The sequence below is a fragment of the Prionailurus viverrinus genome, chromosome A1, assembly GCF_022837055.1.
Source record: "Prionailurus viverrinus isolate Anna chromosome A1, UM_Priviv_1.0, whole genome shotgun sequence".
NCBI lineage: Eukaryota > Metazoa > Chordata > Mammalia > Carnivora > Felidae > Prionailurus > Prionailurus viverrinus.
Genome location: NC_062561.1, coordinates 144,660,615 through 144,673,645, shown reverse-complemented (window position 1 = coordinate 144,673,645; position 13,031 = coordinate 144,660,615). Strand labels below are relative to the sequence as shown.

Genomic DNA, 13,031 nt, shown 5'->3' with positions numbered 1-13,031 from the left:
TTGGGGCCTAATATGTGATCCATCTTAGGGACTGTTCCATGTGCACTTGAAAAACAACAACACGGGGCGGTGGTGCACCTGGGTGGTGCAGTCGGTTAAGCGTCCGACTTCAGCCAGGTCACGATCTCGCGGTCCGTGGGTTCGAGCCCCGCGTCGGGCTCTGGGCTGATGGCTCAGAGCCTGGAGCCTGTTTCCGATTCTGTGTCTCCCTCTCTCTCTGCCCCTCCCCCGTTCATGCTCTGTCTCTCTCTGTCCCAAAAATAAATAAACGTTGAAAAAGTTTTAAACAACAACAACAACAACAACAACAACAACAAAACCCTGTGTATTCTGTTGTTTTTAGATGGAATGTTCTGTATATATCTCTTAAACCCATCTGGTCTAATGTGTCATTCAAAAACATTTCCGAGGGAGGGAGGGAGAAAAAAAAATTTCCTTATTGATTTTTCTTCTTGAATGTTCTATCTATTGATGTAAGTAGGGGTTAAGTCTGCTATTAGTATTGTACTCCTGTCAATTTTCCCCTTTATGTCAGTTGATATTTGCTTTATGTATTTAGGTGTCCAATGTCGAGCATATAGTTATTAAAATTGTTACATCCTCTTGTTGGATTTATCCTTTTATTATCGTGCAATGCCCTTCTTTGTTGCTTGTTACAGTCTTTGTTTTAAGGTATATTTTGTCCCATAGAGGTATTGCTACCCTGGCTTTTTTCCCCCCGCCTTTATATGGAGTATCTTTTCCATATCTTCCCTTTCAATTTGTATGTGTCTTTAGTTCTGAAGTCAGTCTCTTGTAGGCAATATCTAAATGGGACTTGGTTTTTTTTAGTCTATTCCATCTCTCTATATTTTTTGATTGAAGCATTTAGACCATTTGCAATTAAAGTCATTATTAATAGATATGTACATATTGCCATTTTATTCATTGTTTTCTGGTTGTTTCTGTATTCTCTGTTGCTTCTTCTCTTCCTCTCTTTATGATTGATGACTTTTTTTAAACATTTATTTATTTTTGAGAGACAGACCATGAGCTGGGGAGGGGCAGAGAGAGAGAAGGAGACACAGAATTTGAAGCAGGTTGCAGGCTCTGAGCAAGCTGTTAGCACAGAGCCTGATGCGGGGCATGAACCGACAAACTGTCAGATCATGACCTGAGCCGAAGTTGGATGCTCCACTGACTGAGCCACCCAGGTGCCCCTGATTGATGACTTTTTTTATTGTTATGCTTGGCTTTCTTTCTCTTAATTTTTTGTGTATCTCTTACAGGTTTTTGGCTTGTGGTTACCATGAGGTTTATGTATAACATTCTAAATATATAGCAGTCTATATTAACTTGAGGGTCACTTAAGTTCAAACACATTTTATGTATGTGTTGTCATATTTTACATCTTTTTATTTTGTAAGTCCTCTTAATTAATTTTTTAGATGTAATTGATTTTACTACTTCTGTCTTTCAACCTTCATACTAGCTTTATAAGTGATTGCTGTGCTACCTTTATATTTGATTTTACTCAAGAAATTTTTCCTTTTGTTTTCTTAAGATTTTATTTTTTGGTAATCTTTACACCCAACGTGGGGCTCAAACTTAAAACTCCAATATCAATAGTTACCTGCTGTACCAACTGAGTCAGCCAGGTGCCCTGAAAATTTTTCCTTTTATAATTTTGTTTCTAATTATGGACATTTCTTCTCTTCTTACAGAAGTCCCCTTAACATTTATTTTAAGACTGGCTTCGTGGTAATGAATTCTTTGATTTTGCTTGGGAAACTATCTTTCCTTCAAATCTGAGTGATGTTCTTGCTGGGTATTCTTGGTTATAGGTTTTTTTTTCTTTCAACACTTTGAATATATCATGCCTCTCCATTCTAGCCTATAAAATTTCTGCTGAAAAAAAAGCTGATAGCCTTGTGGAATTTCCTTTGTATACGACTAGTTGCTTCTCTCTTGCTGTTTTTAAAATTCTTTCTCTTTCATCTTTGACATTTTAATTATTATGTGTCATGGTGTGAACCTCCTGGGATTCATGATGTGGAACTCTCTGTGTTTCTGAACCTGGATATCTGTTTCCTTCCCCAGGTTAGGGAATTTTTTAGCTATTATTTACTCAAGTAAGTTTTCTGCCCTCTTCTCTCTCTCTTCCTTCTGGGACCCCTATAATGCAAATGTCAGTTTGCTTGATGTTACCTAAGAGATCCTGTACTCTGTCCTCATTTTATTTTATTTTTGTTGTGTTTTGTTGATTAAGTGTTAATTTTAATTCCAGTAGAGTTAACATACAATGTTACATTAGTTTCAGGTATACAGTATAGTGATTCATTAATTCCATACATCACCCAGTGCTCATCATGACAGGTACACCCCTTAGTCCCAGTTTCCCCCTCCCCCCACCCACCTCCCATCTGGTAACCATCAATTCGTTGTCTATAGTAAAGGATCTGTTTCTTGGTTTCCCTCTCTCTCCCCCTCTCTCTCTTTCTCTCTCTCTTTTTCCCTTTGCTCATTAGTTTTGTTTCTTAAATTCCACATATGTATGAAATCATATGGTATTTGTCTCTGACTTACTTCACTTAGCATTTGACTCTCTAGCTCCATCCATGCTCTAATCCTTATTATTTCCTTTCTTCTGTTAGGTTTGGGTTTTGTTTGTTCTGTTTCTAGCACCTTTAGGTGTAAGGTTAGGTTGTTGCTTTGATTTTTTTTGCCTCTTGAGGAAGGCCCGTATTGTTTTAAACTTCCTTCCTAGAACCAGTTTTGCTGTACCCCCCAAATTTTGGACTGTTGTGTTTTCATTTTCATTTGTTTCTATGTATGTTTTAAATGTTTATTTATTTATTTTGAGAGAGAAAGCAGGGAAGGGGAAGAGAGAGAGTGGGGGAGAGAGAAAACCCGAAGCAGGCTCCATGCTGCCAGCACAGAGTTTGATGTGGGCCTCAAACCCACAAACCATGAGATCAAGACCTGAGTCAAAACCAAGAGTCAGACGCTTAACTGAGCCACCCAGATGCCCCATCTTTCCATGTATGTTTCGATTTCTTCTTTGATTTCTTGGTTGACCCATTCATTGTTTAGTAGCATGTTATGTAATCTTTTTTTTTTTTTTCTCTTTCCAGACTTTTTCTTGTCGTTGATTTCTAGTTTCAGTGTTGTGGTCACAAAAGATGCATGGAATGATATTGATCTTTTTGAATTTCTTGAGACTTGTGGCCTAATATGTGATCTGTTCTGGAAAATGTCCTATGTGCACTTGAAAAAAATTGTATTGTGCTGTTTTAGGATGGGATGTTCTGAATATATCTGTTAAATCCATCTGGTCCAGTGTGTCATTCAAAGCCAATTTCCTTGTTGATATTCTGTTTGGATGATGTGTGCTTGGATATAAGTGGGGTCTTAAAGTCCCCTGCTATTGTATTACTATTGATTACTTTCTTTATGTTTGTTATTAACTTGTTATGTATTTGGGTGCTTTCATGTTGGGTGTATAAGTTTTTACAATTGTTATATCCTCTTGTTGGACTGTCCCCTTTATTATTAAATAATGTCCATCTTTGTGTCTTGTTGTTGTCTTTGTTTTAAAGTCTATTTTGTCCATTTTAAGTATGGCTACCGTGGCTTTCTTTACATTTTCATTTGCATGATACCTGTTTCTCTATTCCCTCACTCTGAGTCTGCAGGTGTGTTTAGGTATGAAGTAAGTCTCTTGTAGGCAGCATATAGATGGGTCTCTTTTTTCCAATGTTTGTTTTTTGAGAGAGAGACAGACAGACAGACAGGGAGAGAGACCAGCATGAGGGGGGAGGGGCAGAGAGAGAGGGAGACAGAATCTGAAGCAGGCCCAGGTGCTGAGTTGTCAGCATGGAACCTGATATAGGGCTTGAAATCATGAACCCCAAGATCATGACCTGAGCTGAAGTCAGCCACTTTACCCACTGAGCCACCCAGGCAACCCCACCATTTTTATTTTAAAACACCCTATGTCTTTTGATTGGAACATTGACCCATTTATTTATTTGAGTCCAATTTGAAGTTATTATTGATAGATATATATTTATTGCCATTTTGTTACCTATTTTGTGGCTGTTTTAGTAGTTGTTATGTGATTCTTCTCTTGCTCTCTTTCATGGTTCGTTGGCTTTCCTTGAATTCCTTTCTGTTTATTCTTTGCCTGTCTACTACTGATTTTTGATTTGTGGTTACCATTAGATTTGTATATAACATCTTCTGTATATAGCAATCTATATTAAGTTAATATTCACTTAAGTTTGAACCCATTCTCTACCCCTTCCCCCTGTCCCCCACATTTTAGATATATGGTATTGTGTTTTACATCCTCTTATTTATTTAGTGAATCCTTTGACTTATTTTTACAGAAATACTTACTTTTACTGCTTTTATGTTTTTTTTACTTTTCATACTCTCACTTATGTTCTTTCCTTTCCATTCAAAGAGTACCCTTTAATATTTTTTGTAGGGTAGGCTGAGTGGTCACAAACTCCTTTATTTTTTGTTTCAGAAACTCTTTATCTCTCCTTGTATTCTGAATGATAGCTTTGCTGGATAGAGTATTCTTAGCTGCAGGTTTTTCCCTTTCAGGACTTTGAATATATCATGCCACCCTCTTCTGGCCTGTAAATCTTCTGCTGAAAAATCTGCTGATAGTTACATACAGGGAGAATCTAATGATGCTATCTTCTTTTCTGTTGCTGCTTTAAAGTTTTTTTCTTTATCACTACTTTTTGCCATTTTCAGTACTATGTGTCTTGGTGTGGACCTCCTTGAGTTGATTTTCTAGGGGGATTCCTGTGCCTCCTGGATGTGGATATCTGTTTCCAGATTGGGGAAGTTTTCAGCTATTATTTCTTCAAATAAATTTTCTGCAGCCTTTGCTCTCCTCTTCTTCTATGATCCCTATAATGCAAATATTATTACGTTTGATGTAGAGACTGAGTTCCCTACGACTTTTCTTAATTTGCATAGTTTTTCTTCTCATTTGGTCAGCTTCATTACTTTCTGTTACTTTGTCTTCCACTTCATTAATTCATTCCTCTACTTCATCTAGACTGCTGTTTATTCCATCAAGTGTATTTTTAATTTCATTTATGGTATTCTTCATCTCTGATTGGTTCTTTTTTTCCCCAGAATCTTAAATATTCTGTATTTCATTTCATTACGTTGTTACTGAAGTGTAGTTGACACACAATGTTATGTTAGTTTCAGGGCTACAGCACAGTGATAAAACAACTTTGTATGAAAGGAACTTGATAGATGTTTTCCCAAAAGAGACAACATTCGGAGAAATGTACCTGACTATCAATAACGAGTTGTGAAAGTAAAAGAAGCTTTTTAAAAATTATCAGTGATAGAAACATGCTCGTCAGGTATTCTAGATATTGACATAAACTATCTTTCTAATCTCTATAGAAAATGAACTTACACATTTTTGTCATAAGAGGCAAAGATTTGAATCTGAAAAGTGTATTCTAGAGATGTGTCAGGCAGTAAAAAAAGTACAAAGACATCATTTATATATAGAAAAAATTCAGGCATGAGCAACACCATCTGATGGGTTCTTTTTAAAAAAAAATCTCTGTTAAAGATCTCATTGATGTCCTCCACTCTTTTCTCAAGTCTAGTGAATATCTTTATGATCATTATTTTAAATTCTCTTTAAGTCATATTACTTACATCTGTTTTCCTTAGGTATCTTGGTCTGGTTTGGTCCTGTTCTTTCATTTGGGACATAGTTCTCTGTCTCCACATTTTGTCTAACTCTCTGTGTTCATTTCTATGTATTAGAAAAGTCAGCTATGTCTCTTAGTCTTGATGCTAGTGGCCTTAAGAAGAAGAGGTCCTTAGTGCATGGCAGTGCAGTGTCCCCTAATCCCCAGGACCTGGTGCTTCAGGGAGTGCCTCTCATGTGTATATCACGAGCTGTGCTGTTGCATCCTGACCTCTTTTCCCTTCAGTCCATGTCTCTTTGCCTGTTGTGGGCAATATTTGTTCCTCAGAAGGGGTGGGGTGTGTTTTTACAAGGTGTGTGCTCATCTGCTTGTGAAATGAGACTTGCTGCTACCGCTGGCACTGAAACTGAAATCCTGCAAACCTTGTTGGTCAGGAGATGTGGTGTTGGCAGGGTTTGTGCCAGTCTTCTGGGGGAGGGGGCCTGCAGCACCAGGACTAAGGCTAGTGTGACTGGAAAGGGCAGATCTACTGATGTGGGGGGTGGGTGGGCATGGCTTGTGTAAGCAAGTTAGGTAATGAGTGTCAGAGGTACACTTGTTACTGTAGGTGGCCGCTATTTATGCTGGTGGGAGCAGGAGGTAAATGGAATGTGCCAGTTTGTTTGTTCCTGGAGGGGGCTTCTGTGATCTCTGTCTCTCTGAGTCACACTCTGAGATGAGTAAATCACTCTCCCTCCCATCTGCCCCAGTGTATTTCAACTGCTGATTCTGGGCTGTTTTTGCATGGGCTGTTGTGCTATCTCTTTAAGGGTGGTGACTTGGCTTCCTAACACTCTCTGGGCTCTTTCAGAGCTGAGACCTCTGATTTTTTTAAAAATCCCAGGTTTCAAGTTCTGCTGGTTGTACAAACTCACTAAATTTGGCCCCTCTCACTTTCAAAGCCAAATGTTATGGGGATTTGTCTTGCCTGTGTGGGCTCCCTTATGTGAAATTTTGTTTTTCACCCTTCTCTGTGCTACCAGTTCCCTCCCCACCATGGGTGGCCATGGTCTGTTTTGTTTCCAAACTGTGTCTTCACCCTTCCTACCTTCCTCAGTGTGGCTTCTTCCCAGACTTTAGTTGTGGACTTTGTTCTGCCTGTCTTAGGGTTATTTCCTAGTTATATATGCTGATGTGAGTGTTACTTAGTTGTATCCATGGGATAGAATGAGCTTACGGGTCCTTTTACTCTGCCATTTTCTCAGTCTCTCCTATCCTCATTTTTAGACATTGTTTTTTTGCGGGGTGCCTGGTAGCTCTGTCAGTTGTGTCTCACTCTTGATTTCGGCTCAGGTCATGATCTCACAGCCATGGGATCAAGCCCCATGTTGGGACCCCATGGAACCTGTTTGGGATTCTCTCTCTCCTTTTGCCCCTCCCCTGCTTGTACTCTCTTTATCTCTATCTCTCTCTCAAAAAAAATCTTTTTTGGGGGTGCTGAGGTGGCATTTGGTTGAGCATCCAAATCTTGGATTGGCTCAGGTCATGATCAACCAAATGCACTGTACACGGAGCCTGCTTGAGATTCTCTCATCCTCTTCCCCTTTGCCCTCTCCCTTGCTCCCTGCTTGTGCTTAAAAAATATAAAATAAAAATAAAATAAAAAAATCTTTTTTATTTTCAGCTTGGGTGCTTTCCCTTATCCTGCCTTCCAGATCACGGATTTTTCTTTTTTCATCCTCTAATCTACTGTTAATTCCCTCTTGGGTATTTTTCATTTCAGTTATTACATTCTTCAAGTCCTTCTGAGATTTTTGTTTTATTCTTCTGTTTGGAACATATTGCTCTGTCTCCTCATTTTGCTTGACTTACTGTGTTTCTGTGAATTAGGTGAAACATCTACTTATCCTAACCTTGATGAAATGGTTTTATTTATCACAGGCCATCCCTGTGAATACTGTGTGTTCCTGGTGACTTTGGTTGGTTGGCTGGAGATGTGGCTGTCATGGGCTGGGGGTCCCAGGACACTCTATACTAGGCTGCCCTGTTGGGATGGTTGGGACTGAAGTAGGTGTGGGCCAGAGTAGTCCTGGGACCCTCTCTGCAGAAGGTACCTTGGCAGGACAGCTGAAGCTGAAATTACAAGCCAGGGTATTCCAGGGTACCCTGTGCATGGCTGGAGCTGAGGTGTGCACAGGCCAGGGGATTCTGGGATCCTTTGTATAGATGGTTTGTGCCAGAGTGCTTAGAGCCAAGGTCAGTGTACCCCCAGTTGCTCTGCACTGGAGGGGTTCCCTGGCAAGTTGTCTGGAGCCAAAGTGGTGTGGGTCTGGAGAGTTGCAGGGTGCTTTGTCCCTGTGTCGCCTTGGTGAAATTGCCATTAGTTGTAGTGAGCATCGACCAGGGATGTCCTGGTGCACCATGGTGGGGTGGCCTTGGTGGTATGGCTGTGACTGGTGTGGGCTAGGGGCCTGGGGCTCACTGAGGCAGCAGACCAGCTATGGCACTGGGCCCTGCTCCTGTCCACACTGTCAAGGTGGAGGGGGAATGTAAACTGTGCTGCTCACTAGTCCCTCTAACCTCGAGAGTGTTCCCGCAACTCTCCTACCATCTGGCAGGATTTTAGGGTTGGTTTGTTGATATTCTAGTTGCCTTTTTAAACTTGAGCTTTTTTTTTTTTTTTTTTTTTTTTTTTTTGGTGCTCCAGGGAAGAGGTATCTCCCAGCCTGTGGGTACCATCCCTCCCCAGTTCAGTTGGCAGTGTTGGGGATGGGGATTCCCCTTGTCGCTCAGTCTCCGTCTCTTGCCATTCTCTCTGGGTTGTTTATATCATTTGTTGTGCAGAAGCTGTACAGACGGCCCTCGGTCCTTCTCCAGGAGGAACTGATCTACAAATGGGGGTAGATTTGGTATATCTGTGGAGGAGGTGAATTCAGGGTCTTTGTACATTGTCATCTTAGACTAGAGCTCCAAATTTGTCTCAGTTTTTAAAGTTTGCATTAGTTAACAAAACAAACAAAAAAGCCCCAAGAACAGTGAAAACACTGTGCAGATCAGTTTTTGACTGAATTAACTTCTGTCAAGCCACCTGTCCCTGCCTGGTAAGCTATGTTGTGTTCCCTGGAAAGTCATTCTTTCTGGTGAGACATTTAGGACAAGTCTTTTTTTTTTGACTTTGCTAAAAACTCTCAGCATTAAGTAAATGGGGATTCTTTCAGTAGACAAATGCTTTACAAATAGAGTCAGAGAGCAAGGGAATCCAGCAAGTTGCTTTAATAAAGTTTCATCTAGTCCTAAAACAAATTATTCTTTTGCAATTAACAGTGTTGGAGTGAAAATGGCTCTCACTCAAATAGAGACCTGGACTAATGTCAACTGGATTGACGTACTTTTTTGCGTTCCTCCCAGTGCCTAGCACAGTGCCTAGCACACAGCAGTTGCTCAGTAGGTGTTGGTTTGATGTGTGAGTGAGTGAATGAATGATGAATGGGTGGATGAATGGCTCTTTGTTTGGCTCACAGAGAAGACCGGCATGTGAATTTAGGATGAGGCACAAGGAAGGTCTTCTCTAGGCAATTCCAGAAAAAGAGAGAAAAAAAAATGAGGCTTCTGTGTTCATTCACAGCCTCATCTGTAATAATTGAAATATCATTTGTTTCATGTGTGGTTGTTGGTTTTTGTTTAATTTAATGTTTTGGTAATGAGTTCTTAAGCACTGAACTATTAGCAATGTTGTTACTAGGAGTAAAATAAGTAATAAATGGTAGTTGTTTGATTTTTAATGAACTTCAGGTGTTGTTTTTTAACTAGAAAAGGGCAGCCTGCTCAGAATAGGCATGTTTTTGGAGGATTGCCGCCCCCTCGTGGATTCAGTGGAGAAAGACAAGAGTTTGAAGCCTCCTGCTCTTGGCTTAATGGAGGCAACTGGCTTTTCCAGTTCAACAAATACTTTATTCAGGGGCTGAGGGTAGGGTACAGATAAGAATATTGCATACTACTCATCCTCCAGCAGCTCACAGAAACCACAGAGCTCGACTTTTGAGACGTTTGTTTTCAACCCCTGGTCCTCAGAAGTCTGGTGGGAGCGGTCCTCTCTTGGGTGGCGGTTGAGAGCGGACAGTGCGCCATGATGGCACACTTCGGGGTACAAGGTAGTGGAGCACTGCCTGCCCACCCCGAAATGCCGCACTCCGCTGTTGTATCTCCTGCTAGTATTTGCACCTAATCATGTCGTCAAGTCCTGCTTCTGGTACTTTGTGTCTGAAGATGAAGAAGGCTTCAGGGGAAATTGTCTACTGTGGACAGGTGTTTGAGAAATTCCCCTTGGGGGTGAAGAACTTCAGCATCTGGCTGCGCTATGACTCCCGCAGTGGCACCCACAACATGTACGGGGCGTATAGGGACCTGACGACGAGGGCGCCGTCACCCAGTGCGACCGAGACATGGGCACCTCGCACCGCTCCCCGGGCCGCTGGATCCAGATCATGAAGGTGGACGAGATTGCAGCCAGCACGTGCCGCCGAGCAGCAGTCAGACAGTTCCACGACTCCAAAAATCAAGTTCCCACTGCCCCACCGGGTCCTGCGTCACCAGCACAACCCACATTTCATGACCAAGAGGCCGAACACCCTCTTTTAGATGCAGAGCCTCCCTGGCTCCAGTTCTGCCCAAATGAATTCAACGGGAAAACAAAACAAAACAAAAATCAAACAACAAAAAAAGGGCTTCTTGTGAAGATAACAGAATACCTTTTTCTTTTGTTTTCTTTTGTTTTCTTTTTTCTTTTATGTTTGTTTTGAGAGAGAGAGAGAGAGTACACAAGCAGTGAAGGGGAAGAGAGAGGGAGAGAGAGAATCCCAAGCAGGCTCCCTACTGTCAGCGCAGAGCCCAGGGCGGAGGGGGCTCCATCTCAGGAACCATGAGATCCTGACCTGCGCTGAAATCAAGAGTCCCATGCTTAGCCCACTGAGCCACCCAGGTGCCCCTAATGGAGAACACTTTCAATGAAAAACTTACTTCCATAAGTTTTTCTTAGACTTGAGATATCTGCTACTGTTTTTTTCTAGTGGGTGCTATAAAATAAGCAATTAATGAACAGCTGTTTAGAAGAACCCTCCCCCCAAATATGGCAAGAGATGCTCATATAGTTGGACAACTCTTTTTTGCAGAGATGTATGGGCCTCACAGTGATTACTTATTGTGTTTTATAATGTATAAACCTGATATTACTTACTAAGGTAACCTTAGTGAAGGGGAGACATGTGTGCTAGATCATAGCTTGGATAAGGGTTTGAAGTGAATCCTTTCTTCAGGGTACTTTGAACCAAAGCTGTGACTTCAGGAGCTGCCCCTTGAGGGTGCTCCACCCACCTGGAGCACTTCTCAGGGGCTGTTTGTAGAATTTCTAGGTGGAGGACGTGGCCTGGTCTAAACATAGGCATCTTTTCATTTTAGGAACAAATCCAAACAGTAGGAACTGAATAATCCAGGTCCAGCAAATAGTGGCTGAAGAAACTGCATTGGGGTCCAGCCTTGGTGATGTGAGTTGGGAGGTAAGGTCAAGTTGTTTGTCTGATTTTCATTTTATCTTTTTCCCTTTATGTCATTTAATCACCCATACTTCTCTTAGGTAATATTCTGCTGAATCTATTTATCTATTTATTTAAAACAATGTTTATTTTTTTGAGAGAGAGAGAGCACAAGCAGGGGAGGGGCAGAGAGAGGGAGACACAGAATCTGAAGCACACTCCTCCACACTGTCAGCACAGAGATGGATGCAGGGCTCAAACCCACAAGCCGTGAGATCATAACCTAAGCTGAATGAAGTCAGACGCTTAGCCAGCTGAGCCACCCAGGCGCCCCATGCTGCTGAATCAGTTTTAACGGCTCATTGGTTTCTTTGGTACTTTCTTAATGTTTATTCCATTTCTTCTTATAGAAAGAACACATGTGCAGGAGTTTTAGAACAGTGAATATGCTTGGCGGGGTCCCCATTTCTGCATGTGGGTCCAAGGCTGCCTGTTTCTGCCTCTGGTGACTGGAGGTTGGATGGAGAGTGTCGCCAGAAACACCTTCTGGAGTTGGGAGTGTGGGGCCTGGAGGTTGTCTGGCTCTCCGTATGGCCCCCTTCTCTTCCCTGAGCATAGGTCCTTGTGGCCTCTGCTCTTCAACTTTTCTTTGGTCAGCTCCCCTCTGTTAGAGCTGAGCAGAGCCCTGCTCCCTGCTCTCACTCTGTCCCCCTGCCCTCTCACCTAGCCAGCCTGCAATGTCAGTCCTTACTGGGGCTCCTTCCTCAGCCCCATTCTACAGGTTCTCTGGGCGTATTGGGGGGAGGAGGTGGTGCTTCCTCTAGGAGGGCTGCATTGGTGCTCCTCGAGATCACCCTGCCTGCTGCTGTAAGCTTGGCCATCTAGAGCCCTCAACTCTGCTCCAGGGTGCCGGCTAAGCGTCCATCCACAGTCATGACCAGGTACTCCCATCAGAGGCTTCTCTCCATTTCTCAAACCATTTAGGAGTGGAACAGACAAGTCCACTCCAGACTCCACCATGCCTCTGCTCCCCCAGCCTTGGGGAATCCCTTTCTCTTCTTCCTCTGCCACCACACCCTTCTGCCTCTTGAGCACCTGCAATTTCATTCCGTAAGTATGCCTTTTCCAAACAGTATTCCTGGTGGCTTTTTTTTTTTTTTTGATAGGCTCCATAAACCCAAAGAGGATCCTATATTACACCTTAGGTCATCATCATTTGGGCTCATTCAGAATGTGGTGGGTTAGCACCAGAAGACACTGAGCCCATCTCCCTTTGATGTTTCCCTCTTCCCCAATTCTCCATTCAGAGGGTGGACTCTGAGCTTATTACCTCAGAGGGGATGTGGCATGTGTGAGTCAGAGCCGGCCTGCAAGCTAAGCCTTTAGGGGAACTTAGGGGCCATAAGTAAAGGAAGACTGGGAACAGACAGAATTTCTTTGCCAAAAGCAAGGAGGGCGGGCGGACATAAGGCTTTCCTTCTCAGATTAGGGACAGATTGTCCCATGCTAGAGAGAGAGGGAGAGGAGGGGCTTCCTGCAGCCCTCCAGGTGAGGGCCAGTAAAGAAATGGCTCCAGGGGTTCATTCAGATTTGGGGGCCCTTTTGTGGTTTTATGGCCTCTGAGAATGGGGGTGGTGGTGAGTGCTGACCATGGTCGTGTTAGGAGGAATCTGTGTGGACAGCCACTCCCCAGTCCCTAACACTTTGGTACTGAGAAGGCATCCTAGGGTGATTCTGAGAGAAGAGTGGAAACCCCAAGCAAGACTCAAGTAGTACTTGTCTGGAGTCTGGGAGAATGAGTTTTCAAAATGAAAACAAGTTGGAATTTGGGAATTAAAGTGGG

The 13,031-nt window shown here is 42.5% G+C and overlaps 1 pseudogene; it reads left to right on the top strand.

The window, feature by feature from the left end:
- The first annotated feature begins 9,496 nt into the window (after nt 1-9,496).
- On the top strand, nt 9,497-10,298 carry LOC125164456 (60S ribosomal protein L18a-like; annotated as a pseudogene).
- The last annotated feature ends 2,733 nt before the right edge of the window (nt 10,299-13,031 follow it).